The sequence below is a fragment of the Alligator sinensis genome, unplaced genomic scaffold (assembly GCF_000455745.1).
Source record: "Alligator sinensis unplaced genomic scaffold, ASM45574v1 scaffold2076_1, whole genome shotgun sequence".
NCBI classification, from domain to species: domain Eukaryota; kingdom Metazoa; phylum Chordata; order Crocodylia; family Alligatoridae; genus Alligator; species Alligator sinensis.
The window spans coordinates 136,529-142,009 of NW_005843434.1; the positions used below are offsets into that span (position 1 = coordinate 136,529).

Here is a 5,481-nt window from a genome sequence, read left to right on the forward strand (position 1 = left end):
GGGCAATCCCCGCGGCCCCCCGCCATGTGGGGGGTCTGCAGCAGCCCCCAAAGCCCCAAGGCTGCACCAGGAGCGGTAAGTCCCAGGACTTTTCTCGGCTTTTTTTTTCTTAAAAAGCCAAAGCCCCGGCCGGTGGGGCAGCCATGGGGGACCGGAGGAGCAGGGGTGGGGGATTTGAGGGGGCTCATGCAGAGCCCCCATGCAGCATGGGGCAGTGAGGGTCGCCCCCCGCCCAGGAGCATCAAATTGGGCACCGGGGCTTTTTTTAAAAGTACCGAGCTGGGGCGGGCAGGGGCAGCCATGGGGAGGCTCTGGGAGTGGGCATGGGTTGGGGCTGGGGGAGGTGGGGGGGGGCAGGGGGGGCTCCCCGAAGATTCGGAGACCATTGGATCGATTCAGACCTTTAAATTGGTCCCCTGATTCGATTCGGATTTGGAGATTTGGCCACCGAATCGGGCCAAATCTCCTCCGAATCGAGTCACCACCCGAAGCTTCGCACAGCCCTACTTTCTACCTTCCAGGAATGGAAAGATAGGCACACATTATGACATTTCTTCTCCACTGGAAATGAATTACTAAAATCCCCTCCCCTCCACTCTCATCCTGTAGAGCCACCGGACCATTCCTCCTCCACCATAACTCAGTGGTCAGTCTTGCCCATCATTTTGAGTACGGCTCCTTTGACCTCCTTGTTCCTCAGGCTGTAGATAAGAGGATTCAGGAGGGCAGACACCACATTGTAAAAGAGGGAAATCATTTTATCCCGCTCGGGTGAGTAGCTGGAGGCTGGGCGCATGTACATGAACATGGCAGCACCGTAGAAGAGAGTCACAACAGTGATGTGTGAGGTGCAGGTGGAGAAGGCTTTGATCTTCCCCTCAGCTGAGCTGATCCTCAGGATGGCTTCCAGGATGAATACATAGGAGATTAGGATCAAAGACAGTGGGGTGAGGAGCAGTATAACTGCCATCACAAAAATCACCAGCTCAGTGAGGTGTGTGTCTGCACAGGCCAGCTTCAGGATGGCTGGCACTTCGCAAAAGAAGTGATTGATTTCATTTAAGCTGCAGTAGGGCAACCTCATGGTGAAGCCTGTGTGAATCATTGCAGAGAGGAAGCCAGATACCCAGGAGCTGATGGCCGTCTTGACACAAACTGACCTGTTCATGATGGCCGTGTATCGCAGAGGGTGACAAATGGCCACATACCGGTCATAGGCCATTACAGCATAGAGGATACATTCAATTATCCCTAGAGAGAGGAAGATGTACATCTGCGCAACACAGGCAGTATAGGAAATACTTTTCTTTGTGGAGAAGAGGTGGACCAGCATCTGGGGTACAGTGGTGGTGGTGTAGCCGATGTCTACAAAGGAAAGGTTGGCCAGAAAGAAGTACATGGGTGTGTGAAGACGGGCGTCATTAATGACAAGGGTGATGAGGAGGCTGTTCCCAAAGAAAGTCACCAGGTAGATAGCTAGGAAGAACACGAACAGCAGCAGCTGGGTCTTGGGCTGGCTGGAGAACCCCAGCAGGATGAACTCCGACACCGAGGTGCTGTTCCCCCAGAGAGATTCCTCATCATGTCTGACCTAAGAACAAAAGGGAGCAATAAGAAAAGCAATTACTCAGAAGGATACAGTAGAAAAAGGCTAGATTCTGTTGTTCTCTGCACCCCTGACAGCAGACAGCTGCATGACTACGGATTTTGGCACTTATGCACACTTTGAAATTCACCTCTGGGCTTGCAATTATGCAAATGTCCATTAAGCATACTGACTACTCCCAAAGGGCTCTTTCATGGTTTAACTGCACAGCTGAAGCACTCACTCAGTGATCAGGAGTCTTTGGTGCTCAGCCTGCCCTTAAGCTGGGGATTGGAATCTGCATTTCCCACTGGTACTAGCCCATAGCCTGATGCGGCTCTAGCCACCAAGCTACCAGATAGTACAATGCAGACACGTGTCCAGCCTCTCCAATCCTGCTGGCCCACTAAGCAGCCAAGAGACATAGGAAACCAGAAGAAAGCCAGCTAGCTAAAAAATGCAGTGGTCAGTGAGGTGCCTGCTTTCCTGGATGGGAAGAAAGCAACCGGTGAAGACATTTTCCCAGTGCTATTTATCAGCTCAAGGGTCGATGGAAAACACTCTAGACAATGCTGAGAGGCACTGGGAAGGAAGTTTAAACTGGGGTCTCCTGCTTCTTGGGTTAATAGCCTAATAACTAGGTTTGGGGGTTAAAAAAGGAAGGAACTTCCTTCAGGACAGTACACATGGAGGGCAATTCCAACCCCCATTTCTGTAGGAAACAAAATTGCAAACTCTGCACAAGTTCCCAAAGCTGCAGTTACACAGCTGCATACATGCCATTTAGCCATGCAAAGCGAAGCAGGAATAAGCCCAAGGAAACTACAGCCTCTAGCTAAGTAACTAACTCCCACTTAGCAATGGGTCCCAGCTTCCCAGCAGCCCATTTCAGTTCTGAGGTACTGAGGTATCAGGTGGATGAAGTGCCAGTCATGCCATAGTTAAGGCATTTTTTCCTTTGCCAACAAAGTTCAAACCCTTGCCACAGCAGATGCTGGACATAGATAGGCAGCTCCTATTCCAAAGAGCTCACTCTCTCAACTGACAGAAGTCAAAGGATGAGAGAGGAAAGAAACACACAAAGTCACTAGTACAGCTGCAAGCAGCATCCTACTCTCCAATGTCCCATTCCAGTGCCACTCCTCCCAGTCATTTCCCTGAGGCAAATTTAGCTGGTGGGGACAGATGCTGAATTAATGTTTTCTACTATTCTTGGATTTTTTTTCACATCTAGACCTTGGCTGAAGCCTCATGAGGCACTCGGATACCATGATGATGGTGCCTGGGCAAATGGGCACACAATCTGATAGAAAGGCAGAATGTCAGACACAAAAGTCTATCAGGTCATTTAGAGCTGTCTTTTCAGAAAAATGTACACATACATTGAATAGCTGCAAAAGAATGAATACAACCTTGTCCCGCATCATCCTGAAAAAGTTCTTCTTCCTCGATTCAAGGGCTTGTCCGGTGATCTCTTTTATTGGACCAATGGCATATCTGGAAGAAATGTCAGAGAAACTTGATTTTGTGCCCAAAGGCTTGCCTAACAGCTCTTTCAACTATACAGTAGTTGGTCCAGTAAAAGATATTACCAAAAAAGACTTTGCTTTTCACATATCCTGGACTACTGTAGCCACAACAGCACGCCAGGTCTTCCTAGAGCTATTTGAGAAAGCATATATGCCTTGAAAAAATTGTGGCTATTGCTTAATTTAAATGATTCATTCATTTGTTCGCGAATTCCTCAAAAAATCATGCTATTTACTGCTGAAGGAAAAAAAAAACTGACTACCTGGGAGTGACTACATGAGACACTACATCATTGTTGTGACGAGTTATGGCAATGCAGCATTGGCAGGCACAAACCGTGATGCCAATGCTACATCGCCATAGTGATCAGCTACACCACCGTAGCTCATTGCTACAGCAACATAGCATCTAAAAGTAACCATGCACTGCCAGAACTGTGCAGTACCAAATGCGCAGTCCCGGGAACATGCAGATGCACCAACTGCTACTGGAGTATTTCTGACCTGCTATAGTCTTGCAGTCTTTCCATGCTTTTAAGCAGAGCATTCCCTAAAGACATCTCCACTTTGACAGTCTTAACTCCATTGCTGGGATGCTCAACAGCAAACCAAAGTGGAGCCACTTCCCTGTTCTCCTCAGGGGTCCCTACATTTCTCCACTGACCCAAAGCAGCTGCAAACCTGTCTCAGAAACAGCTAGGTAATGGCTCCCTTGGCACAGTGATGTGAATCAATGTACTCATCACTTCTCACTGACTCTGACCCACGATGTAGGATTGCAGTTGGGCAGAAACACACCTAAGTACAAGAAACTGTTAACAGGATGCTGAGTAGAGCAGAGAGGCACCGCAGTGGTCACAAGGAACATCACCATAAATCAGACTAGCTGGCCGCTCAATGGAAGACCCGCTAATGAAGGACATACACTGCATTGGATTCAGTACTGAAACTCACTCCAGTGCATATTCACTCCAGCACTATCCATCTCCCCTAGCCCTTTCTTTCTGGATTAGACCAGTCATCCGCCCATTCCAGCTCCTCACTACTTATTTGCAGGAGCACAGGAATTCCCAAATTGTACCAAGCTACTGATCTACCTTATCTGATTGCCTGCCTCCAACTGTAGCCAGTACCAGCTGCATGAGAGGAAGGAGGACAATTATAGTTGTGGACAAGGGGACAGTTATGGAGCAAGAGGGTCACAAAGAAAACCTATACTAAATACCAATACTTGGAGATAGGCTTGTATTCTGTCCCTCATCTTCACTAATGCCAACGATTTGTTTCTTCTTTAACCTTACTGTTCAATGTCTACACCCCTGAATCTGGTATTTTCATCCCAACAAAGCTCATAGGAAATGCCACTTACCTTCATTCTCCTTTTCCCCCTAAGAGAGCAGGATCGTTCCTTCAGCTACCAAAATTCATGATCCAGATGTACCAGACAATGGATCTTCATAAATTAATCCTTCAGGCTAAGGAGAAAATGGTCCTCACACATTGCTAAAGCTTTCTTTACTCGTGAAAAGCTTTGCCTGGATGCCAATCACATTCCGCAGTTAAAGAAAAAATTATAATAATTAAAAATGATAAATTAAGCAGGATGCTACTAGACACACCAGTAAATTAAAATTGAATAGCAAGACATAACCAACTACATTTCTACATTCTGTTTGAAAAGAATATGAACATAAAGTAACATTTTTAACTTTTAGTTTGATCAGATTAAAAGCACATGGGAAGCTAGTTTATCGTAGTTTAAGTCACCGTATGTCAATCTCTGCAATTACGATACTTCACTTGTTTTTCCTCGGCAAAGAACCCAGGTTTAAAGAGAGTCATTCTCTTCTCAGTTTCACTGATCTTTGCATAAACTGAAAAGCTTATGATTTCACTGAAAAATTATTTCAAAACTGGCTTTGAATCCCTATAGCATTTCATTGAAAAAAAAGTGAATAGTCAAAGGCAAAAGCAGCTTGCAACTTGCTAGTCCTCTCCTGGGTTTTATTATCCCATCATTCAATTAAAACAAACTTACTAAATGAAGAGGAATGCAATGGGGAAAAAAAAGTTTTTTGTTTCCTGAGTTTATTTTATTTGGGGAAAAAAACAGGACTTCAAAATATTTAGTTTGGTTTATTTCAGTGAACAGGCAGACAAGGGAATTTAACCATGGTCTCCCACACCCAGGGTGGGTGCTGCAAGACCAGGAAACTATTGGACAAAAGGGGCAAAGGGCTGGAACCATGTCTGGCCACCACGTCTGGCCCTCTTTTACTCAGAAGACGGACCTCTGCTCCCTTCCTTCCAAAGCACATAGACACCAACCTGCAGCAATGGGCTCTGGCCTGTAAAAGCCAACCAGAG

General features: G+C 46.4%; 1 pseudogene; it reads right to left on the reverse strand.

The window, feature by feature from the left end:
• Positions 1-640: 640 nt before the first annotated feature.
• LOC102369971 lies at positions 641-4,573 on the reverse strand (annotated as a pseudogene).
• Between the last annotated feature and the right edge of the window lie 908 nt (positions 4,574-5,481).